The following is a 27,143-nucleotide window of genomic DNA, read 5'->3' as shown; positions in this document are numbered from 1 at the left end:
AGTGGGAATTTAAGGGGTCCAACTGGAAAACTGTCCATTTGAGAGTAGCGTGGGGTGGAAGAAAAGAATTAGTTAAGACTAAAAATATGTGTTCTTAAAACCTCTTCACCCTTTTGCTTCTACCCTGTTGCTTTCCCCGCCCCCTTTTAGCCAATCTTTGTAAAGATTGTCTGCATTCACCATCACAGATTTCTTAACTCCCGTTCACTCACCACCTTAATGCAGTCTGGCTTCTGTTTCTTCCACCACTCCACTGACATTGCTCTTGCCAAGGTTACTGATGACTTTCTGGTTGCTAAATCCATTGCACACTGTTTAGGCCTTATCTTATGTGACCTGCCTATTGCATTTGGCACTGCTGACTTGGTACTCTTTAAAAATTCTCATTCCCTTGCCTTGATCACTGTCTCCTGATTCTACTCACACTTTCTGAGAGTTCCTTCATGGACTGCTTACTCTACCCACATCCTAGCTATTCCCTAGGTTTCCATCCTCAGCTCACTGTTCTCTGATTTTATTCTCTCTCTCTCTCATCCCTCACCAGGGATTTAAATATGCTGCTCTTTCTCTTCTGGTGCAGTCCAGATAGCATCTTCAGAAAGCCTTTCCCAGCAGCCCCTTGTCTGCCACTCTTCTCCCTTAACTGACCTTTCCCCATAGATACCTCTAGAATAGATGAAATTGTCAGTTTACATGTGACACTCCCTCGTACCTAAGGCAATGCAGCATTCAGTGAATCCTTGTTCTGTTGCCCTGAATTATGAATTATGAGGTATATGGAAAATACTTCAAGTATATTCCAGCACTTAAAGCCAGCATATAGTTTATGACCCATACATTTATTCTCATTAAACATTTATTATGTGCTTACTTCTTATCAGTCATTGTGCTTAGTACTTGGGATATAATACATTCCTGCCCTCAGTAAATACATAGTCTAGAAGGGGAGGTAGACAGGAATAAGCAGACAGCACAGTGTGTTAGGTGTTGTGAGGGAGTTATGTGCCAGATGCTGAAGGGTCAAGAGCATGGCAGGCTGTACTTGGGCGCGGAAGGGGAAGCGAAAAAGTTTTCTCAGAGGGGTGGTAGTGGAATTGAGGCTTACAGGATGAGTTGGAGTTTCTAAGGTGGATTTGTTGGGGGAGGAATTCTAGGCAGAAAGAATAAAAATCACAGGAGTTGGGGACAGTTCTCTTGGGCAAGTTATTCAATTTCTGATCCTTTTTCCCCCTTGTCTGTGAAGACTGGAAATGGTAATAGGTATGCAGTGAGGCTCTTGTGAGAATTAAATGAAACAACATATTTAAAAGTGCCTGGCAGCCCCTTTTCACCTGGAAACTGTTTGAATGACACTTGTAGGGAAACCTCAGGATGAGCCTGAGGGCAGGACTTTCTGTTATCAATGTTCTCCTAATATGGGGACACTAAGTTAATCATACCCAGCCTGAGGCACATATTAATGCCCACACCCCATAGATCTCAGCGTTGTCTCCTACCTTCCTCTTACCCTCAATGGCCCCAACCAAAATAGAGGAATACCTTGTTAGTCAGAACCCAATTGGGTACAAGTGACAAAAACTTAGATTAGCCCAAGCGAAAAAGGAGGGAATTTGGGATACCTTCCAAATGCTCATTTACTGCTTTTAAAACTTTACCCAGACTGGAGAGGGGGAAGGGTAAGCTGGGACGAAGTGAGAGAATGGCACTGACATATATACACTAGCAAATGTAAAATAGATAGATAGTGGGAAGCAGTAGCATAGCACAGGGAGATCTGCTTTGTGACCACCTAGAGGGGTGGGATAGGAAGGGTGGGAGGGAGGCTCAAGAGGGAGGAGATATGGGAACATATGTATACGTATAGCTGATTCACTTTGTTATAAAGCAGAAACTAACACAACAATGTAAAGCAATTATACTCCAATAAAGATGTTAAAAAAAAAACAAACACCAAACTTTACCCAGACTGACAGTGTCCTCAGCCACTCCCTGCGGGAATCTAGTATTTGGAACACAGTCCTGGCGTATCTGTGTTTGCTACTGTTTAACATCTCTTGCATTCCAGGAACAGAGGGGGCAATTCCCAGTCTCTTTTCCTGACTCTGTGACTGTGGGCCAGGGACACCTGAAATGTTTGCTGTAGTGAGAAAATAAAGCAATATGTGTGGAAGTATCTTGTAAAATATAAAACGTGAGGCGTTTTTAGTGTGGTTGCTTCCTGCAGTGTGTGAAACAACGGAGTTGGAGGATGGGGCTCTCTCCAACCAGCCTCTTCAACCTGCTTCTTCAACATGCTCTGCTCTCACATCTGGTTCCACCTGGAGCGTTCTTCTCGCCCCTTCACCTCCAGGTCTGGGTTTAGTTGGCACCCCTCTGCACCCAATCCCTGAATCAGGTGCACCACTCTTCTGCTCTCATAGCCTGTCTTGCTTACCTCCATAACAGCGCTGACTGCATCTTATAGTGGTTGTTGGGTTGCTTGTCTGTAACCCACCTGGCCTCCAACACAAACCTTCTTGACTGTAGGTCTCAAGTGAATGCAGCCTGGGCTTGTCTTGTTCTCTGCTTTATCCCAGGAGACCATTCAGATTAACTGCGAGTTCATCTTGAACTCCCCGCCAGTGTTTGTGGTCCTCACACTGGTTGGTTTGGCCCCAGAATGGCTACTCACCCTGCTGATTAAGCCCATGGGACTCACACAATGTAGTGACCATTTCAGCTCACTCTTTAGCAACACAGGTGTTTGTAAGCATATTAGAGTTCAGTATAAGAGACTGATATTTATTCAGAATCAAATCCTACCCCCAAATCCTTATCCCCAAATCCTACCAGGTAGTGTGACCCAGGAGGAAAGTACTCCTTGGGCAGAATCATTCACACTCAACAGCAGGCAAAAACAAATTCATGTATCAGTTGCCAAAATAAGCCGTATGGTATAATCTATAGGAAAACAGGATCTCACCCTCCCTGTATGCCGCTAACAACAGTTTAAAAGGAAGAGTTCAAACTTAACCCTGGGAAGATTTTTATAATGTATGGATAGTCATATCAACCCTGGGGTGGTGGAAATTGATATTTTCCAATATCTTTCTGGGGCCCTCTTGCAATCTCACATGACTCTTTTGTATATTAAAAGCTCTGAAAGTCCTACTTAACATTGCCCAATCCAGTTTTCCCAAGCTTTTAAGTAAGATATAACAATCCCTGAAACTGCTTGCTTTGGGATATACTTATTTATGGAAAAGATCAACTGGATGAAATATCAGAAGACCAGAGTCCTGATTCCAACTCCACCATTTCTAGCAGGTTGGACAAGTCAACCAAGTCTTTCTGTACCACCACCTACCTGTCACATTTCTTCTTTTCAGAAACACTTTGGGGCACTCATGAAGAAGAAATTGTTTCCGGTATGAAAGCATAGTGTTCAAAGTGTTTCAGACTCATTGGCCTGACCTGATTGACATTCCTCACTGTATTTATTCAGGGCTTCATTCACCTTTTCTATCTTGTGCCTCAGGAACTCATCTGAGTGGTGATTGGGATAAGCGTTGGGAAGGGAGACTTCCAACAGTTGAAGTTAAAAAAGCAACCAAACCCTGAGGCAAAAGCAACCCCTTTTCACCCTTTCCAAACATCCCCCCCACCCCTAGGGCTACCCTGTTTGTGGTCCATCCCGTTTGAGGACACCAGGTAAGAAAAGTCTTCTCCAAATTCTCCCAACTGAAGGTAAGCCCTCGATTACTTGGCGCACTCAGGAGCCATCTAAAAAATTTTTTTATTTTTTAATTTGTGTGTGTGTGTGTGTGTGTGTGTTTTCACATCTTTATTGGAGTATAAATGCTTTACAATGTCGTGTTAGTTTCTGCTGTATAACAGAGTGAATCAGCTATTTGCATACATATATCCCCATATCTCCTCCCTCTTGCATCTCCCTCCTACCCTCCCTATCCCATCCCTCAAGGGGTCACAAAGCACCGAGCTGATCTCCCTGTGCTATGCGGCTGCTTCCCACTAGCCATCCACTTTACATCTGGTAGTGTATATACGTCAGTGCTTCAGTAGCCATTTTTAAAATGTGATTCCCCACTTTAACCACAGCTCCAATGGCCACAGAATGACTGGGTATGTCTGTGTCAAGTTCAAGGAAATTTAAGGGAAAATGAATGGATCATAGAAACTTGCCTGCTTAACTTTCTTAGAGGTGTAGCCCACTCAAATCATTCTTCTGAAAGCTTTTCTGAAGTCTGAAAGGGTCCAGAATACATCACTGTGGCATAAAAACTATTCGAGCTGAAGGCCTTTGAGAATAGGCATTTTTCTGAACCCCTTTCTCTGCCTAAAAGCAGAGCCTCCTCAGTTGTCATAAATCCCGTCCCTGGGAGAGAGTTTTTGGAAACCAAGGAAAATTGACTCAGCACCACACCTAAACAGACATTATCACAAAATTATAATATCCCCTACCCATTCCTTTAAGGCCCCATTTATCTTTCCTAAAAGTCCTTTGTTTCTCCAACACTGATAACCACAGTGAAAGTTCTCACCTAGATAGAGTTTTGAAGCCTGAAAACATTAGCTTTTTTTTTTGGCCTCTATGCTTTGTCCCTCCCCTGATTTCTCTGTCACTGATGGTCACTTTAAGACAGTAGGAAAAGCTAGGCTGGGTAAGAAGACAGTATCCTTAATGGGTTATTTGCTGGTAGGCTAGTTCCCACTGTGTGGCAGAGAATCCCAGGAAAGATTTAAGCCTTTTCTGCTACACCTGCTGCTTCACGGGTAGCTGCTTTAGCGTAGGTACACAAATGGTCTTCATCTCAACTCTGCAGTGTACAAATTACTGGACTTGGGCAACATGGTGTACAAGGCACAAAGAAAACTTTCCTTAGCAGAACCATCACCTCCATTTCTGCTTGCAGGATGCCTAGTCCTTGCCTGAGCTCCTCTCTGTATTGTGGCAAGAAGCAGCCAACAAACACTCCTGTTCTGAATTCTCCTAACCATTTGCCTAGAGCTACAGGTTTGGTTGGCCCGTGGTCTGCCTTCCAGGGTAGTGGTGGTAAAAATTTTGCCATGGCCATAAAAAGTATGCCAATGCTGCATATTTTAGATTCTGTTTTGGTACAGAACACCAAATTTTATCATTAGTTAAAACGTAGGTTTTGGCTGCTATAGCAGAGTTCTAAAATAAGTTACTTAAACCAAAAGTTCGTAGTAATAGGTTCAAGAGTATTACCCTTTCTGTAATAGACTGGATGTGGGCAGTCCAGGGCTGGCGTGATGGCTCCACTGTGTCAGAGGATGCATGTTTCTTTTCTTTTGTTGCTCAGCCTTCCCCAGTGAATTGCCCTTATCTGCATAGTCCAACGTGGCTGCCTACCACCATATGGTCATTCCAGCCAACAGGAAGGGGAGAAAGAGGGAGGAAGGTACACCTTTCTCAGAGGCTGCATGTAATCGATTTCACTCCTGTTCCATTGGCTGAAACTTAGGCTAAGGCCTCCTCAAGCAGCAAGGGAGGCTGGGAAATACAGGTATACCTCATTTTATTGCACTTTGCTTTTTTGCACTTCACGGATACTGTATTTTTTGCAAATTGAAGATTTGTGGCAACTCTGTGACGAGTCTTTTTTTCCAGCAACATTTGCTCATTTCATGTCTTTGTGTCAAATTTTGGTAATTCTCGCAATATTTCCAACTTTTTCATCATTATTATATTTGTTATGTGATCAATGATCTTTGAAGTTGCTAGTGCAAAAAGATGATAACTCACTGAAGGCTCAGATGATGCTTAACATTTTTTTTTACCAATAAAATATTTTAAAATTAAGGTATATACAATTTTTTTAGACATGATGCTATTGCACACTCAACAGACTGCAGAATAATGTAAACATAACTTTTATATGCACTGAGAAGCCAAAAAAGTCGTATGACTTGCTTTATTGTGATATTCACTTTATTGCAGTTGTCTGAGAACTAAACCTGCAATATCTCTGAGGTATGCCTATATCGATGTTATTCTGGGTACTATGTGTTAGGCTAAATATTGTGGGTGTCAGTCTAAATGAAAGGGAGTATTAATCTTGGGGAATACCCCACAGTCCTCATTATCATAAACATGCTTTCCAAATTTAGTGAAAACCACTCAGTCATTTTCAAGTGATAGAGTTACAGAGAGGAACATAGAGACCTAATTTTATATCGGTACCTAGATTTTTTTAAAAAGACCTTGACTATCATTTATTCCAACTACAGGCTTAGAAAGGAACCTAGGCAACAATCATTCTCATTGTGGAGGACTGTTAAAATAAAACTACTTTATTGAGATATAATTCACACACCACACAATTTATCCATTTAAAGTGTACAACTCAGTAATTTTTAGTGTAGTTGCAGAGTTATGCAACATCACCACAATCTGATTTTAAAATATTTCCATCACCCTGAAAGAAGCCCTGTGCATTCACAGTCAATCCTTCTTGCTCCCCTACACCTTCAGCCCTAAGCAACCACTAACTCTACCTTAGGCCTCTATAAATGTGTATGGGTGGATTTTACACAGACTGAATGTCCAGTTTTGCTTGCCAGGCAGAAGAAATTATATTTGGCAGGCGAAGCCCTGGGAACGTGAGAAGCAAAGGCAAAGGGTCCGCCTCCAGAACAGGGATTAGTGTCCTGTGCTTCTGTACACATTGTCCGAGCATTGGAGACACAGGATCAAAATAATGTCCTCATTCTCAAGGAGCCTCTAGTTGAAGGAGGTAGATTGACACAAAGACAGACAATCACCACTAAGTTTTATAAGTGCTAATACCTGAGGGAAAAGAGATGGCTGTGGACGCTCAGGGCCGGGACGCCGGGACGCCAGGACGCCTGCCCCAGCTTGAGGCGGGGGTTATGTGTGGGAGGGGGTAGTGTGTCCAACAAAGCCTTTCTGCAGGAGATGAGTCTATTTTTCTCAGCACACTCCTTGTCCAAAGCCAACCAGGCTGTCAAATAAAGGAGGAGAAATTTCTCCAGGAGAATAGCTTCTTCATTTTCTTGAGTGTAAGCAATCAGATTTCTTTTTTTTTACAAACAGATTTGAACTTATATATCCAAATTAGTATTGTACCCTGCCAAATCACCACTCTGGGAACCATACACTTATTCCAATGATGCATCTAGTGCTCAAAGCATTTTGAAACTCCTCTACGGGAATTATTTTTCAGCTAGTCGGTTTATGGGTCACCTAGGGAAACCAGTCACATTATTTTATAGTCATGCCTCATTTTTCACCTAAAACGATGTAACAAGATTTGATCACCCACTTTATTCATTAGACATGGCTCCAACCAATTTTCTTCTCTTTCCAAAGTTCACATCTATTCTCAAAGGATGAAATTTGTTAAGACTGAAGACTTTCAAAGAAAGTACCACAGACTGTAAAGACAGTTGCCCGAAAAAGAGTTCCAGAAATGTTAGTGCAATGTCAGCATTGTTTGAATACATACGTTGCTACCCAGGGTGCTGGTTTTGAAGGAGATAATATTAATTTAGATGAAAATACTCTGGTATAACTGTTGAAAATGAGTTACATTTTATACTGTTCAAGCACACTGCCCTGTCGAGAAGGTCTTAGAAGACAGTTCACGCTGAGGGAGATTCTGGCGTTCTGCTTTCCTTCTGCAGTTTACCGCAGTGGTCTGGGGATCCAGTTCTCGTCCATCCTGGTAAACATCTCAACATGCTTTGGTGCATTTAGAAATTGTACACAGTAGGAAGTTTTGTGAAAGCTCAAGTAGACAAAATGACCCTGACCTTGGAAGGGAGAAGCCACGAAAACCAGAAACCTAGGTGTTAAGCCTGTGTCCACCTCAACTCTGAGAGATCATCCCATGATTGCAAAGAGGCCAGAAAATGGAGCTGGGTTGGCATAACTGGCTGGGGATGGGGAAAGACCTTTTGCTTTGGTAATGAAACTATTATGTTATGCTGCCCCATGGGGACTTTGAAAGAAATGCATTCTGTGGAGCCAAATGAAATCCATTTAAAAATGAAGCAAAAGGGAAATAAGCGTAGGAAACTCAGATGGAATTGGGAGTGAGGTTGGCTCCTGTCACAAAAGACAGCTGCCTCTCTGGGTTGGGCCATGCAGTTGGCGCCAAGCCCTCTGAGGTCAAATTCACGAGAAACGTGCTTATCACACAGTTCACCATAGCCTTTTACCCTGTAAGTAGATTTGGTATAAAGAGAGTGAAAATATCTGCCTTAACGATTAATGTGAGAACAAAGTAAAATTTGTGAAGTGCTCACCATGGTGCCTGACATTGGAAGTATGTAGCAAACAGAAGATTCTGATGATTCTAAGGATTATTATGATTATTCCAAACTCTGAACCCAGTGGAGGGGCAGAGGGGAAGGTCTTCTGTGTCTGTCATCACCTCCACTGCCTACATGTCCTATCCTGTCTCTGTCCTATACATTATCCCTTGAATTTGATCTGTGAGACAGAGGTTCACAGTTGCTGTAAATGTCAGTCACAAGGCCATTGATTTGAGGCCTTCACCTTACTGGAGTCATGAGCTAGCAGTGCGTAGCTGAAGATGGGTATTTTGGGATGGATCTGTGGCATGGTTACCTGGCCCAGGCCAATATCATTCTACAGATGGGAAGCTGCAAGAAATGTGTGCTGGCATTACTGTGCACCTCCTGGACCACATGTATTTTCTCATTCAACAAGCATTGCTGAGCACTCTTTAAGTGCCAGGCACTGTGTGAGATGGTTGCAGGTACAAAGATAAATAAGACAAAATCTTCATTCTCAGGATTCATGCTGGTAGAGGAGAATCCATAAGTAGTTACAAAAATATGTGAATACTAGCGTATTAGTTTCCTGTTGCTGCTGTGATGAATGACTCCAAACTGGGTGGCTTAAAACTACAGAATTTATTTTCTTACTGTTCTGGAGACGAGAAGTCTGAAATCAAGGTGTTGGCAGGGTTGCACTCCCTTTGAATCTCCAGGGGAGAAGTTCAGGGAATCAAAGGATCACAGAGTCACTCAACCGCACCTTGAAGGGGAAGGGAAGAATGAGGATGTTTTCTCTGCCCAGACAAGGTGATTTTTGAGGCAAGTTCAGGATGATGAAGAGGAATCAGGGAGACCTTAGCCGAGAGTGAAGTGAGGGTGGAGGCAGGGCACAGTCGCTGCTTTAATGCATATACCTAATACTGTTGTTGTCCTATTTACAACTATACTAATGGTAATAATTGACAAGAAGATTCCAGTGCTCCATAATCCGCACTGCTTCTGTAGACTTCTGACATAATGTCAAACGGAAGACAGGCCACTTGGTGGCTCCTTGAATCTTACCAGATAACTTTAGTTCATAGTGATGGGTTGGAATTGAAGATGTTGGTTCAAATCTCAGTTGTACAATTTACTGTGCAATATCATGTATTCTGCTTAACTGATCTAAAGCTCAGTTTTCACACTTGTAAAATGGAATCAATTCTAGTATCTGCCCTATTGGAGAGTTTTATGAGAATTAATTTAAATAATGGGCATACAAAGGTTTGGAGGACTCTAAGGTGCAGTCACTGGTGCAGAGAACTCCAATCTCCGTCTCTGTCTTCACTGGCTTTCTTCCCTATGTGTCTGTCTCTGAATCGCCCTCTCCTTATAAAGACACCAGTGATTGGATTTATGGCCCATTCTAATCCAGTATGACCTCATCTTAATTTGATCGCATCTGCAAAGACCCATTTTCCAAATAAGGTCACATTCACAGGTATCTGGGGTTCAGAATTTAACATATCTTTTTTTTTTTTGGTGGGATGCGCAGTTCAACACACAACACCTGTGATCTGTCTACCAAGTGCAGTGGGTTGTACAGGCACCAAAACTCATATACTTTGCACTTGCCCAGTATCCCGATGAGAGTCACCTGGAATCTATTTCCTCTTAATTTTTTCCAAGTTCAAGTGCACTTGATCTTCCAAAGGAGCCATACAGCCTAAGCACCAGCTTTGGCATTAAAACTGGTGTCGAAGCCTGCCTTCCAGTTTATTAGTTGTGAGACTTTGAGCAAGTCATTTATTCCCTAAGCCTCAGTTTCCTCATCTGTAAAATGGGGATTGTGAGGATACCTACATCGCAGGGTTGTTATTAAATAAACCTGCCTGAGAACCTACATGTAATCCTGTGTACCATGATAAGCCCTTTACATCATCTCCTTTTATCCTGTCAACAACTCTTAAGGAGTTGGTATTTAGACCTCTGTTTTACTGATGAGGAAATAGGGGGTAAGTGATTTGCCCAAGATCACCAAGTTACTAAAAATTATCAAGAGTAGGAATGCAAACTTAGATTTCCACTATGCTGAATTCCTCAAGGTAGACATTTTTAATAGAGTTATCTAGAGCTGTAGTCTAGGGGGTTCCCAAATCTTTTGTGTTGTGGTGCAACTTTTGATTTTCCTGAAGCCTTGTTCTCACTTAAATCTTAAAACCCAGCGAGAGTGTCCTGCCTCTGCCCACTTGGGCTACTGTTTATCCCAGGAATTCCCATAAATGGTGTAGAGTGGGAAAATGACCACATCTCTTTAGATCGCTGTTTTAAAAGCTATTGCATATTGTGTATTTGCCACATAATACAATAAGAGGCAACAAGGCATGATGGTTAAGAGGGTAGGTTCTGGATTCAGAGTCCTTGGGTTCAAAACCCATCTCCACAATTTCCCAGCTATTTGACCTTGGGCAGATGACATAACCAGTGTTCTTATACCTAAGATAGGGGCTGAGAAGAATAGTATTGATCTCATAGGGTTGTTGTAAAGATTAAGTGAGTTAATGCTTGTAAAGCTCTTGGAACACTGCCCAGCACATCGTGACCTACTGTAATTATCTCCTACTTTACAACAGCTTTTAAAGCAGTGTCATTGTCCCTGTTTTACAAATAAAAAAAATGAGACCAGAAAAGCCATACACAGCCAGAAGCTGGCAAAGGCAGGATTCAGACCCAGGCCTGTCTGAAGTTCTCTGGTTAGAGCAGGGACTGTAGATTCCCCTCCTCCTTTTCCCTGGCCCATCGTAGGTGTTTAATCTATCCCACAGGCTGACCCAGAGCATTGATTCTCTCCTGCCTGGGCCCACGTGCTTTAGAGATCAGGGGTTGTGTTAGAAGGATGGGATCAGTCCTTCTCAGTATCTCTATTTTTGGTAGTTTATATAACATTTACTGAGTGGCTACTCTACAGCCCAGCATTGTGATAAGCACTTTACATGCCTTTCCTCATTTGTTGTCAGAACCTTTAAAGGAAGTTTTACTATCCCCATTTTACATTAACTCAGACTCACAAAGACCCCATAGAAAAAGATGTCCCCTCTTTGTGGCCACCTTCATTCAGTTTCTTTACAGCTGGACATCCTAGTTTGGCCAGACCATGCAATTGGAAAAATCCTTAGTAAGGAGACAGAATAATGTAACATCTCTTCTTAAAAGTCAAGAAATCTGCCACATTTTAATTATTTGACAGGGGGCCAATCACTGTCTGCCCCAGAATTCCAGGGGACTTGATTCTCATTGTATTCCAGGTGAATGGTACCCCCGAGAGTTGTGTAATGCTGCTCCAGGCAGGTAGCCCACCCATTCGGAGGCTGTAGGAAATCTTGCTTGTGTTTCCATTTTCTAACACAAGAGGGAAGCATACAGCCATGAATGATTTGAAATAAAGCAATTCTTTATAGATAGCCCTCTTTTTACCAAAGGATTTTAATACATAGTTCCTGGTAATAGCCAGAATATGGGAAGATATTCTGCTAGCTCCAAATGAATGTTCTTCAGGGAGTTAAACGAAAAAAATTTGAAGGATGCTCCAAAAAGGAAATAAGATAAAAATAAATATAAAAATTTTATATGAACCATATTCATTGTTTGTTTTTTTAGGTCAGAATGATTGAATATTGGTGATTTCTTATTAAACAGGAGTCTTCTTGACATGTGCATTTTGTATGAAAGTAATTCCTAAGCCTTGAGCATCTTCAAGTTGGAGAGACTGTTTTTAAATTTAACCACACAAATTAAGAATGGTATTTGTGGAGTGGGGAATGCCTTCCAAAAAATTTCTCTCTCCCCTGAACACTCAGAGCACCCTTGCAAGCTCCCAAATTTTACTCCTTTTAAAATGATTTATTGACTTATTAATCTCTCCTTTTAGATCAGGAGTTTGACAACTTGAGTCTGTCATCTTCCCGTGGTGCACAGTGCCTGATGATCTGAATGGAAAAAGTCAGTTTACATAGTAACTGTTGGACATATGGGTGTAAGCAGAGGACCAACAGACTGGCAGATGCTAAAGGATGTACACGCTCCTAGGCAGCAGTTTTGTTTGTTCTTAACTTCAAAATATGCTTCAGGAGTATTTTTTGAACCTGGGATTCTGTACAACTCTAAGCAAACCATTTGGTCCTTGTAATTCTTCTGGCCTTGTACCTTTATAGTTTAATGTAGTTTCTCCTTTTCTTTAAAGGACACTTCCTAACTCTATTAAAACATATATACTCATAGATAGCTATTAAACGCAGCTACATATTTTCAGATGGTTCAGGGTAGTCATAAAAGATAACTCTTATGTAGGACTCACAGGGCACTAGAACCAGCCAGTGCTAAGCTCTTTATATTTATTAACTCAGTGTACCTTTATACAACAAACCTGTGCAGTAGGTACTATATCTTTCTTTTTTTAACTCTCTTTAAGAGATGCATTTTTTTAATTGAGGTATAATCAACATATAACATTGTGTTAGTTTCAGGTGTACAAGCTAATGATTCTAGATTGCAATACTATGAAATGATCACCACAGTAAGTCTAAGGTGGTGCTATTATCAGTCCCCATTTCAAAGATGAGAAAATGGGGGCATCGAGAGGTTAAATACTTTGCCCAGGGTCTCCTTGCTATTGGCTGAGGTTGCTCAAAGTGTGAAGGCAGGAGGTTTCTTTTTTTCTTCTTCTTGCCTGGATGGGACAGCAGGTGGAGCCTGCCTCAGAGCTGGCAAATGGGAGCCATGCACTACAGAGCCCTGCTCAACACACTGAAGTGTGCAGGTGTGGCAAGTAATAGAAACGCAGTCTGACACAGTGAGCCTCTAACAGGACTGTATCAAAAGGCCAGAGGGTCTCCTGAAAGCCAAGGGCGGGGTTGGGGGGGCACTTGGGCCTCACAAGAGCCTGAGGTAAGAGGAACCCAGGCAGCTAGCTTCTGTCCCTCCTCTCTGTTTATCTCAGCACGTCTGCTTCATTTTACTCTCTCTGCTGACTGCATTGTCAGTGTAAGTTGGTGCGGTGTGTGTGTGTGTGTGTGTGTGTGTGTGTGTGAGAGAGAGATCTTGGCTATATACTCATTTACTCAAACTCCTATGAATATTTCAAGTTTATAAATCAAATGTTTATTTACTTTTTACAGCCTTTGTCTAACAAGCAAAACTTTGAAAATATTCCCATTGTTCTCATATAATCTAATAACGATAATAGCAGATACTTGTGTAGGGTACCCTATGCCAGCAGTGGTTTTAGAATTTTCTGTATATTGCTTCATTCAGTCATTACTGAAACAATAAGTGAGATAGGGGGACTGTTGTTCTCCCTATTTTTACAGATGGGCCAATGGAAGCCAAAGAGGTTAAGTAACTTGTCTGAGGTCACACAGCCAATGACTGGCAGAACTGGGTTCCAACTCTTGTCAGTCTGGCCTTAGAATCCATTCCCTGAAATATTGCAGTAAACGCTCTACATCTGATGATTTAAACATATAAGTATGGTACATTCCAAGTTTTCTTGAATGATCCAATAATGTTTATAACTTTTATAAAATTCTCTTACTTGAAATCATAAGTCAAAATAAGTTACTCACCTATATCTTATAAATTGGAATCACAGAGCCGATCTATTAGATAAACCAATATCCCAGAGTCTCTTAAAGTACTTAAAGTATAGGTTTTCTCCCAAGCTTATTGCAAAAATATTAATACTATGATTTATTATCTGTCTACTATGAGTTTGATTTACTTCATGTCTACACTTAATTCTAAATCTTTTTATGTTAAGAAGTGCCCAATCCCTGACTTCAAACTATATCACAAAGCTACAGTAATCAAGACAGTATGGTACTGGTACAAAAACAGAAATATAGATCAATGGTACAGGATAGAATGCCCAGAGATAAACCCACGCACATATGGTCACCTAATTTATGACAAGGGAGGCAAGAACATACAGTGGAGAAAGGACAGCCTCTTCAGTAAGTGGTGCTGGGAAAACTGGACAGCTACATTTGAAAGAATGAAATTAGAATGCTACCTAACATCATACACAAAAATAAACTCCAAATGGATTAAAGACCTAAATATAAGACCAGACACTATAAAACTCTTAGAGGAAAACATAGGAAAAACACTCTGACATAAACTACAGCAATATCTTTTTTGACCCACCTCCTAGAGAAAGGGAAATGAAAACAAAAATAAACAAATGGGACCTAATGAAACTTAAAAGCTTTTGCACAGCAAAGGAAACCATAAACAAGAGAAAAAGACAACCCTCAGAATGGGAGAAAATATTTGCAAATGAAACAACAGACAAAGGATTAATCTCCAAAATATACAAACAGCTCATGGAGCTCAATATCAAAAAAACAAACAATGCAATTAAAAAATGGGCAGAAGAACTAAATGGACATTTCACCAAGGAAGACATATAGGTGGCCAAGAGGCATATGAAAAGATGCTCACCATCACTAATTATTAGAGAAATGCAAATCAAAACTACAATAAGGTATCACCTCTTGCCAGTCAGAATGGCTATTATCAAAAAATCTAGAAACAAAAAATGCTGGAAAGGGTGTGGTGAAAAGGGAACCCTCCTGCACTGTTGGTGGGAATGTAAATAGATACAACCACTATGGAAAACAGTATGGAGTTTCCTTAAAAAACTACAAATAGAACTAAAATATGACCAAGCAATCCCACTACTGGGCATATACCCCGAGAAAACCATAATTCAAAAAGAGACGTGTACCACAATGTTCATTGCAGCACTATTTATGATAGCCAGGACATGGAACCAACCTAAATGTCCATCAACAGATGAATGGATAAAGAAGATGTGGTACATATATACAATGGAATATTTCTTAGCCATAAAAAGAAACAAAATTGAGTTATTTGTAGTGAGGTGGATGGACCTAGAGTCTGTCATACAGAGTGAAGTAAGTCAGAAAGAGAAAAACAAATACCATATGCTAATACATATATGGAATCTAAAAAAAAAAATTGGTACCGAGGAACCTAATTGCAGGGCAGGAATAAAGATATAGACATAGAGAATGGACTTGAGGACCCGGGGTGGGAGGGGGAAGCTGGGGCGAAGTGAGAGTGGCATGGACATATATACATTACCGAATGTAAAATAGTTAGCTAGTGGGAAGCAGCAGCATAGCACAGGGAGATCAGCTCTGTGCTTTGTGACCACCTAGAGGTGGGGGATAGGGAGGGTGGGAGGGAGACGCAAGAGGGAGGAGATATGGAGGCATATGTATGCATATGGCTGATTCACCTTGGTGTACAACAGAAACTAACACAGTATTGTGAAACAATTACACTCCAGTAAAGATCTATTAAAAATTATCTTATCCCAAGCAATTAGGAGTTACCTTTCTAATGGAATTGGGGATGACACTGACCAGAAATCTGGCTATGGAAGCACCCCAGTCCAGAATGCCAGTGCCACCAGGGGAGTCTCAAGTGGCTTGTGTTCAAAGACCACAATCCCCAACTCTCATGTCTCACAAGTCTACAACCCTTACCCACTTGAGAAGATTCATCTAACCTATATTCTGCCTGAATCTACTCTGAATTCTTTTCCAGTTCTTCCTATACATCAGGCCCCCAGCTCTTAGGGATGCCTGAGTGACCCAGTGTTGGATCCTGCATAATATCATCTCATATTCTCGTGTATGACCTGGCTGCCAGTTACAATTCTATAGATATTCTCATGACACAACATCCCTGCCCCACAGCTCCTGAGTTTACCTGTATTCCCAGTTCAAGAACTAACTGAATCTGACTGGCACACTTTTGAGTCCTAATTCTAGATTCCTAGGAGAAAAAATATGAGTGATCCAGCTTTGGTCAGGTGTCTGCCCTTGGTGATCATGGCCTGCTATCAGGGTCCTGCAGTAGAAACTTGGCCCTAGGTATCCACTCTTGTGGGGTGGGGTAGGGGGCAGTTATCAGAGAAGAGAGAGAGTGAACTGAAGGGGTCAGAGGAAAGAGAGCTTATTCTGGTGGTGTCTTCATATTGGAGGAAAATAACTTAACAGGGCCCAAACTGGCCAAGACTCAAAGTTGAAGTCCTATGTAAGAGGAGCAGCTCTTGACAAGATCACAGAGACCAGGATCCTCAGAGCCACCTCAGCTGCAGAGGGAATCCTTTTTTTGCAAGCCTTGGTTCATCTTTTTCCAGTCTCTCCTCCAAGCTATTTGACGCACCACTGGCAGCCATTCAACTTTCCAAAAAATAGCAGTTTGTATTCCTCCGGCTTAAACATTTCCATAGCTTTTGGTGCCTGCAGAATGAACTTCATTGTGATTCATGAGACTCTATCCTCTTGCCCCAACTACTTTTCAGCCTCACCCCATCACTGCAACCTCTTGCGAGCCATGGCTCTGTCCATGTACCTCCAGAACAGCACCGAGGCCACCAGGCTGTGATGGCTCCTCCAAAATGAACTTCTTAAGAACAAAAGTCCGTTTGCCTTTTTTTCCTATCCCTATCACCCCTCAGAATGTGAAAAAAAAATTATGTCTTTACATCATTTTCTAGTTCACGAAGGGTTTCACAGACATTCGGGGAAGTCATCGTCCCCCAAACCTTGTGAGGCAGGTATCATTATCCCATTTTAGAGATGAGGACATTAAGGATGGAAGGGTGAGGGGCTGACATTTACTGATAATCTGCTGTATGCCAGACACAGGTACTAAGTGTTTTCACACCTGTTGCCTGATTCAGTTCTCAGAACAACCTTGACAGCTATCCCTATCTTACAGGCTCAAGTCCGTTGACTTGCTCAAGATTATACCTCCTCATACATTTTAGAGTGCAAGATATGAAACTTGGTTGTGTCTGGCTCCTGAACCTGTGGTTTTTGCATTATCCTGCAGTGCCTCTCCTGGGGCTGGCATTCACTACATGCCTACTTACTGTTGGTTGGAGAAATGAATGACTTTTCTCAGCTTTTGTTTCCTGTCACTGGGGTCAAACACCCCAAGCATTCAGGCAGGCCCCTGCAGCTGTCGCAAGCGCAGGGCTTTGGGCTGGGGCTCTAATGACCCCTGCTGCTTTTAGCCCAGTTAGTCGCTTTCTTTCTAGTGCTTGTGCTGAGAGAAAGGGTTACCAGTTCTATCCACTATGCCCACACCTGTGGCATTTTCTAAAGAGTAATTCTTGGTGTGAAGAGGTGAACCTTTTCAGGCCCTGGGTCCAGCCCTCCCACTGGCCCTGGGGCACAGCAGTTAGTAACCCAGTAAATATTTGTGAATGGCAAAAAAGAAAGAAAGATAGAATGAATAAAGGATTGGCAAGTCTTCAGTTTCTGCTGTGTTCTGCTAGGAAGGCATCATTGCTGATCAGAGTGGGAGCTGGGGCCTTTGCGAGGCTGGGAGCGAAGGGGTTCATAACTCTGCCATTGTGAAATTGATTGGACCCAAGACCAGTATGAAAGTTCCTTGTCTGAAGGGAATAATCCTAAATCCCCTGCATGGTTTAAATGTAATTTGTGTCATTGTGAAGGAGTACTGGCAAGGCAGGCGAATTCATTAGGCCAAATTGGGTTCGCTATGCTCGACAGTAACGTTTCCGAAGATGAAGTTCAACCTTTGCTGGAGAGCTCAGACAAATGAGTTTCTTAATAGCCAGCCCACTTAGTCTGAGCATCTTCGGAAGCTTAATGTTTTTAATGCTTCTTCTTTTTGACCACACTTCACAGTCCATCTAACATTGCTGCTTCTGGTAATATTTTTATGTGGGGTTGAATTCTATAGTGTCCATAAAATTATGACTCAGGCCCATCTTTAGAACAGAAGCTTTTCTAGGGCAAGGATTATATCTTTTTGGTTTAGTTTTTTTTGCATGTTGACAAACATCATGCTGACACATGTAGTTGGTGAAAACATTGCTCTTCATTTTGGGGTACAGAACTCTCTCCTTCGGAGCGTTAGATTTGATGTGCACTTAAATTGCTGGATATTCATTGGCATGTGCAAGGGCCATGAGAGATGGGGTCTTTTCCAGTCCATACCTCGCCGTAAAGCTGGCTCACATACAGTGAAGTTAAAAAGTGTATGTGCCCACACAGACATTCCCATCCAGGAAGGGGACGTTGGGTTCACCTAGTGACCTGATTCCCCAGGTTTCACAGGTAGGACTTCTCAATGCTCAAACACTGCTGTCTATTTCCATTTGTGTTCAATAATGTTTTAAATATGAAGATGTTCCACTGGGAGGTGTATTTAAAAACCTTGGAAGTGAGAGGTCATCAAATAATGAACCCCAAAGTGGCACATCAGCTATTTGGAGAGTTAGGAGTGGAAGAGCACCAGCATTATTGTTTGCAGTGATTCTTCTAAACTACTCTAGAATATATGTTTTTAACCTTTAAGAATCAAAATACTTACGTTTGGAATACTTTCTGTATCAGTCAGTTTTTAGGTGGTTAGAAACTGGTACTAGGCCTAGGAACAGGCTTAATTCTGGAGAAGTGTAGCTCTTACATTCTAAAAATATTTTTAGAAACAAATTTTAGTTCATATGAAAACACATTGCTAAGCTGAGGTGTTCTAGTATATGATGTGGCCACTGTCTTTAAAAAAAAAAAAAGCAAGCATTTGCCATCCTTTGAAATAACACCTGTTGGATCTTATGCTGCAAACAAACCCATTTTGATGCTTGTGGGTTTTTTTGTGTTGAACATCTATCGATTTTGAATTTTCATAGTTATGCCTTGATTCTTCATCATTTCTCATTTTTACGGAATTGATTTGCATTGACCATAAACTGTAAATAAAATAAGTGAATGTGTGGGAAAAGCCCCCAACAAAACATTACCCTTTTAGTTCTGGCTTCAGAAAGAGCTTCGAGAGAGAGCGGTCGATCACCAGCAGAGAACATGCTGGAATGTGTGGGCAGAGACACTTTAGTGGGGATATTGGAGCCTCTTTGCAACGAAGTGTCCCTGAATCTATGCTGGGCTTTCAAGACCCTGTTAAGGACACTGCCAATTACATGGTTGGTTGCTCTGTTATTCCCAGTGAAAAGACTGTTGAGTTGATATTTCATGAATGCGGATCTATTATTAAATATGTCAAGACACATAGACTGGCATAATTTGCGAGCCTATCTAAAACCAGAGAAAACTGGCCACGGAACTTAAAAAATGTGAATTAAAAAAATGCATTTGTAGTAAGTTGAAAAACATTGGGTGTGTAAACTACTGTTCATAAAGGAAGCTTACTTCATAAGAGTTTTAGTTTTAAAATTGAAATAAGAGGGAAAAATAAGCTATAAAAAACAATTGTCTTTTGGCTGACTGGTTTTCAGCTTAATAGATATGTCCTGTGAATTGTTATAATGTTATGTCTCGAGGTCCTCTTTTCAGGTGGGCCAGCCCCGTTTGCCATTTGAAGGAGACTAGGCTTCCTTGGTAGTGGCCTGCTTTCTGCTCATGAGCCCGTTAGCTCTCCTGGTCCAGTATGCGTAGCCCCTGGAGCACAGAGACATTCTTGCCTCACAGAGGGCAGTCTGCTGATCTCAGGGCCTGTCTGCTTTTGGACCTGGCTTGACAAATTAGTAGAAAAATACTCAGATATTGTTTCTGAAGAGATTACTACTTTTCACTTGAAAACCTGACTTTTATGTGCACATCAAACTCCCCAAACGTGGCGTAACTAGTCCTGATTTACTTTTTAAGCCTTGTTAACAAGTTCACCAAAACCTTGACAATGGAGCTTCGTAATTGACAACATTTGCTGAGCCAGATAAAGAACACAACATGTATGTACTGAAATAGATTATTAATAAAATCTCAGGGATCAAATGGGATGAGGTAGAACGTTTTTAAACATCTTAGGTTCTTCAAATGCAAAGGACTTAAACTGCTTCACTAAAAATGTTTTCTTAAAAGTCAAGTCTACTTAAAACTGAGAATATGAATATACAAATTTTAATCTTATGTTCATATTATTTTTCCAAATAATAACTTGGTCAAGCCTCATGCATTCAGAAAAACTTACTTCCCTATCCCCCTACCACACACACACTATTCTGCTTATGTTTTCAAGGATTTGGTGCATCTCCATCCCTACCTTTCTATAAGATCAAGGGAATGACCAAGCTGTTGGTCATTCAGGGCATATTTGTGAATCTCTGTTCTTCTAGAACTGAATACTTTTTTGTTAAATCTTTGGTGGCCAGTGAATAAATCTGTTCTGTTAGATTCTTTTTTTCCTTCTAACTGGGATTGCATGTGGGAAGTAAAAAAAAATCACTTGAGTATCAAATACTTAAGTATCAAAATGACAGTGATGAAAGGAAACCAGAGGTAACTGAGATCCTTCACTTCCATTTTAAGATTGACCTTTAACTTGTGAGATGGCCTGGAACAACTTTAGCTGCAGATGGCCTTCTCAGTGATGACTGCCCAGAGAGGCTCTGTTTTAAGGGGTGTCAGTAGCAGTGGGAGCCACACCAGGGTGTCTTGTTAGTGATCCTGCATCTTAGGACTGCACTTGCTCCGTCTTGCTCTGAGAGTGGAGTCTGGAGGCCACCTGGTGTTTGTAACTGAAGTCTGCTGCATGCAACACCCTCTGGACCCATCTCCACCCTAACAGGGAAACGAGGCAAAAATAATTGAAGGGTATTTGGCTTGGTTATGTGGGCAGACTGTCCTCAGCAAAACAACTTTGAAGATCTGTGGATGTGGGTGGGTGTTTGGTCCTTAACTTTTTCACAAAGGGTGACGACAACAGGAATTAACTCTGCTTCCTCATTGAGAGTGATATTCCAGGCAAGACCTCTATTTTACTTACTCGGCCAACACTGTTGCAGCTTCAGTTTGGACAGACTATTTGGGGGACCCTTGACTGCTTTCTGGGAACCCTCGCTGAGCCAACTGCTGGAGGTGAAAGATGAGTGATTCTGATGAATGGATTTCTGGGAAATACAGAAAAATGGAAGAAGGTCCCCTCCCTCTGTTGACTTTTGCTACAGCTCCCTACTACGACCAGAAACCAGGAACTAGTGGATTACGGAAGAAAACCTATTATTTCGAGGCAAAGCCATGCTATCTGGAGAATTTCATCCAGAGTGTATTCTTTTCCATAGACCTAAAAGATCGCCAGGGATCCTCACTTGTGGTTGGTGGAGATGGGCGGTATTTTAATAAATCAGCAATAGAGACAATAGTGCAGATGGCAGCTGCCAATGGGGTTGGTATACGATAAGTATTGCTATGCTTCTGGCTCTCCACATAACCTCTTAATTTTGCAGAAATATACACAAGTACAAAGATTTGTATATTGTAAACACCTCAATGCTACTAACATCCAATTAAGTTTCCTTGTGACTTCAGAGATTGTATATTGTGATATTATCCCTGAAATTACATTAGTAACATTGGGATATGGGAATGTAAGCTTAATTTCTTATGTTGTGCTCTGTGTCTGTTGCTTGAAAAAGTACCTGTTGCTTTTAGACATTCAAAGCATACCCCAGCCTTAAGCTGTCTTATCTACATTCTGACTAGTTTTGAGGGACACTCTGTCCTGTGTATGAGGCTCTAATGAGCAGCGGAGAGAAGAAGATTTTGTTTTCTTTCAATGGCTTCCTTGTTGAAGTTCAGTCACTCGTCAAACAGGAAAACAAAAGCCAGGGCACGCTGTTATTTGTGGATCCTGGTAGTTGTGCAGAAATGCTAGGAGGGAATTGGAAAATGTTAGGTGTGAGCTTTCCAAGAGGACCTGTTACAGGGGAACTCACTTACAATGACCTTGAACACAAAGAAGCCCTGTGTGTGGTGAATTTGTGCAGCAGGGTAGAGATAATAACTCCTGTAAGATTATAATATATGGAGGCTCTGCTAAAGCTCTGCATCGTGAAAAACTGTGTTGACTGAATTAACCAAATCAGAAGGAATCTTGCACCAGGAAGCACTGATCTTGATAATCTAACAATTTGCACAGCCTTACTGATTTACAGGAAGGCAGGCATCAGGGCATTGCTGTTTTTGCTTTGCAAATTCCTCTGTGGGACCAAAAATATATTTTTAGATTTTAGATTACACTTAGCAATAATTTGGAGCACAGAGTCCTTCAGTACTTATAAATTTTAAAAATCTGTTTTATTTCCTTTCTGGAAGCAATTCTGATTCTGAGAACATAAAAATTTAGCATTGTAGCAAATGTGTTGGGCATTCATTTTCAGTCTGTTTTAACAACACACTAAGAAGGTGTGATTGCAAAAGCCAAATTTAAAAAAATCATACGTTATCAAATTTAGAAGAGTTTGTAGATCCTATTGTTTATGTGAGGTTTCCTTTATACCCAGTTTCAGAATGTGAATGCCTCTCGTGTAAAATTTGCTGATAAAGTACTCAAATATGAAATTATGACACATACACATTTTTAAGATAAAATGTGACATGCTATCAATTTCACCTTTGAGGAGAGCTGCAAAGGGAATGAACGGTATTAAGATGCTTTTAATCTTTTGGGGGAGAACGAATGGAACAGTATTTCTCCGAATATATCTAGATTGTTGAGTGGATCTGGTACACTGTCCCCTTTGCTGTGATATATTTGGCTTCATTTCATTTTTGTGCAAAGCAGAAGGATGTGGAAGACGTGGTAGGAATGTGTAATTCAGGCAGACGCTATAGACTTTCTCAGATTTACCATCTGAAGGTTTGCTAAATAATGCAATTAAGTGATAATAATTGACTAAATATGATAACTGCCTATTTGTTAGAGCTGTGACAGCCCCAGCAATATTTTCAAGTCTTTTCAAGGACATTCCTCATTAAAAATAGTGTTGCATTTAAAACAGTCACACTACCCAGCTGACTTACGTAAAACGTTTAGTGGGCTCATAAAGCACTTTCATCTGATAAAACCTATCAAATCCTATATAGTTTGAATTCTTTTTCTAACATATCCTAAATTCTGACTATTTTAACATCCCTTTGATTGTGGGCAGAACTTTAGGGAGGCAATCTAAAGGAAAGAAAATTTATTGCCACAGATTTTGGTAGAAGTCAGTGTTCCTTCCTCAGCTTTGTCAATACCCACTCCACCCATGAGCCGATTCTAGGAGAGCTTCTCAGCCTAGTGAGCTACATGGAGATCATTTCATTTCTCCCCTTTAGTACAGTTTTATCTGGTACATTTATGGATAATGGAATACACTCTGCCTTTGTTTTTATTTGCACAGAGCTGTCTGCATTTACAGGCAATTTTAATGTACAAAATAAAACATTGGTGGAGCCCCGTTTATAGTACGGGTATCTCATTCAGTCCCCCGAGCTTTAAACCTAGAGATAATTTTAGAAATGAGAATAGAACATGTGTGTATGACTGGCAGAGCAAAGAAAATGGAACTTGTTTTTTTTGTTTGTTTTTGTGTGAAACATAAGAAAACACCAGGCCCTATTTTCAATTAAAAGGAATACTTTAAAGTTTGCTCCCTGTCATGGTTAACTATCAAATGTGGGGTTGCGGGGAGAGTGAGGTATCCAGCTTGGCAGCAGGATGTGAGTCTTAGAGAAGGGAGTAGAGGGCCAGGAGGAAGGGCAGGAAAGGCTGCTTGGTGAAGGACTCCCAGTGCAGGATCAAGGGGTATCTCTAAGTTGGTAGACACTTGGGACCCAGGGAAGGGTTTTTTTTTTTTTTTTTTAGTTTTCTTTTTTGTGGTAGAGTATACCTAACAAAATTTGCTGTTTTTTTTTTTTTTTGCGTTACGCTGGCCTCTCACTGTTGTGGCCTCTCCCGTTGCGGAGCACAGGCTCCGGACGCGCAGGCTCAGCGGCCATGGCTCACGGGCCCAGCCGCTCCGCGGAATGTGGGATCTTCCCGGACCGGGGCACGAACCCGTGTCCCCTGCATCGGCAGGCGGACTCTCAACCGCTGCGCCACCAGGGAAGCCCCAAAATTTGCTGTTTTAACCATTTTTTTTTTAAATTTTAAATTATTTTCTTTTTTTAAAACCCCGCATTTGTTTATTTATTTATTTATTTGGCTGTGTTGGGTCTTCGTTTCTGTGCGAGGGCTTTCTCTAGTTGCAGCAAGCAGGGGCCACTCTTCATCACGGTGCGCGGGCCTCTCACTATCACGGCCTCTCTTGTTGCAGAGCACAGGCTCCAGACGTGCAGGCTCAGTAGTTGTGGCTCACGGGCCTAGTTGCTCCGCGGCATGTGGGATCTTCCCAGACCAAGGCTCGAACCCGTGTCCCCTGCATTGGCAGGCAGATTCTCAACCACTGTGCCACCAGGGAAGCCCTGTTTTAACCATTTTTAAGTGTATAATTCAGTGGTATTCATTACATTCACAATGTTCTGCAACCATCACCACTATCTAGTTCCAGAACCTTTTCATCATCTCATCCAAAACTCTGTACCCACTAAACAAGAAGTCCCCATTCTCTTCCCCCCACCCCCAGCCCCTGGCAACTTTGGTTTTACTTTCTGTGAATTTGCCTGTTCTGTGTCCTTCATATAAGTGGAACCATACAATACTTGTCCTTTTGTGTCTGGCTTATTTTACTTAGTATAATGTTTTCAAGGTACATCCATATTGTAGCATGTATCAGAATTTCCTTCCTTTCTGAGGCTGAATAATATTCCATTGTATGTGTATACCACATTTTGTTTATCCATTCATCTTTTAATGGACATTTGGGTTGTTTCCACTTTTGGCTATTGTGTATAATGCTGCTGTGAACATGGGTGTGCAAATATCTGTTTGAGTCCCTGCTTTCTTTTTTTTGTTGTTGGTTTTTTTTTGTTGTTGTTGTTGTTTTTTCAGTACGCAGGCCTCTCACTTCTGTGGCCTCTCCCGTTGCGGAGCACAGGCTCCGGACACGCAGGCTCAGCGGCCATGGCTCACGGGCCCAGCCGCTCCGCGGCATGTGGGATCTTCCCAGACCAGGGCACAAACCCGTGTCCCCTGCATCGGCAGGCGGACTCTCAACCGCTGCGCCACCAGGGAAGCCCCCTGCTTTCTTTTTGTGTCTATACCTAGAAGTGGAATTTCTGGATCATATGGTACAGGGAAGGTTTTTGAGTAGGGGAGGGACACAGTTAGAACTATGGTTTAGAAAGATGAACTAGGTGGGCCTGAGTAGGTCAGATAGATTCAGCCAGGGTAGGGCAAGGGAGGTACAGGTGGGAGAGAGGCAGGTGAGGTTGAGTCAGGAGCTGTTACAATGCTCCAGACATCCTTAAGGGGAGGAAGATAATAGAGTAATATCTCCCCAGTATCACGTTGAGGATTAATATTGCTGAGGATAATTCGTGGAAAAGAGTCTGCTCTGGAAGGGAATATTTTGGCCAGCTGTACCTATTCCTGGGCTCAGGAGAAGGAACCTACCATGGACTTCCCTTGCTTCTCTTGACTTTCTCTCTTACTCTTACCTTCTGATATAGTCCTCTCAGTCTTGGACCATTCCTGACTGCAGATTTCTCCATAAGGAGTGGTAGAATTAAGGGGTGACTTGGGTGGCATAGCTTAATATTCATTGATCAGTTTCCCCTTCCACATTAAGAACATACAGAATGCAAGTAAAAGTCAGCGTGCTTGATGGGCAAACACTGTTTTCAGATAACTCCACCAGCCACTCTGGCTAATTAAATTGCCACCTGTAAGCTCCTCTCAACGAAATTATGGAACTGCTCAGCCATAGGCTTTTATTTTCATCAGAACCACACCCGGAAGCTGCTGGAAGGGTGAGATGTTACCATTACCACTGTATTGAGTCAGGGAGCTACCACTTCCTCAGGGAGGCAGAACGTAAGAAATATATTAGGATAAGAGAAATTGTTCAGAGAGAGACACAGGAGACCCAAGATGTGCCTGCAATGAAGTGGCTGCCTCCTGAGAGGTGGTTGGTAGTGGAGAGAGTTAATTATAAGGCAGTCAAGCTGTTAGTGACCTGCGGGAAGGTGGCAAAGCTAACAGTCCCAGAAAAACTTCCTCAGGGAATCCAGGTATCTCATTGGCATTTTCAACATTAGAAACGCATCTTCCACCATCAAGTCATTTCTTCAACCATGTTTATGTTGGGTGGGGCAAGAAGAAATAACAACTGGAAAACTTAAAAACATCCTCGTCCCTTCCTTCTTTCAGCGGGGAGAATGGAGGAAGGGCACAAACTCCTTGTTTTTTAAATCTTTTCATGTAGCAGTCACATCTTCTCTAGTCAGAGGAACGAACAGAACTTCTTCCTTCTTTTCCAACTTGCGTCGTGTTGAAACAGATATCAAATACTCTCATTTTAGCAAAGGGGCTGTCCTGATACCATCTGTGAGAGATATGGGAAGGTGAGTTAAGAACGCAACAGAAGTACCACCTGTAGCTCTTTCATGTAGGTGTTCTGGCTGGTTTACCCAGTAACACTCCCAGCATTCCCTGCCTTAGGCCCAGGTGGTAGCTCAGGTACACCGTAGCGTGGGTAGGTGTGTCCTGCTTTGAGGAACCCCCAAATCCAAGCTTGAGTGGAAACATAAATTTATGAGATACATTTTGTAGCATCTCTTCATGTAAAGTTTGCCCTTTTTACTTTGTCAGATATTTTAGTTTACAGAAGCCTTCTGTTTGGGTTAGAATTCCTTTAACTAGTTAAATTTATATTCTCTTTCCCAATGTGGATTGAAAGTATGATTATAGTGGATAAAAATGTGGGTTTTCTCACAAATTTTTAATGTATCCAAATTATGAACCTAGTCTGGAAAGGCTATGTTTTGTTTTCTTGCCAAAGCCTTACAGCATCCCTGGATCATACACTACAAAGTCCCAAAAAGCTATCTGAAGGAATGGCTTTGTTCAGCAATGCTGATTCTACTTCA

The 27,143-nt window shown here is 41.7% G+C and overlaps 1 protein-coding gene across 1 annotated transcript in view; it reads left to right on the top strand.

The window, feature by feature from the left end:
• The window catches only part of PGM1 (phosphoglucomutase 1), a 56,642-nt gene that overhangs the window by 2,155 nt on the left and 27,344 nt on the right, over positions 1-27,143 (top strand). The gene's annotated exons all lie outside the window — the stretch shown is intronic.

This window comes from Mesoplodon bidens (assembly GCF_964165515.1).
Source record: "Mesoplodon bidens genome assembly, chromosome: 2".
NCBI classification, from domain to species: domain Eukaryota; kingdom Metazoa; phylum Chordata; class Mammalia; order Artiodactyla; family Ziphiidae; genus Mesoplodon; species Mesoplodon bidens.
This window is presented reverse-complemented; position numbering and strand designations above follow the sequence as displayed.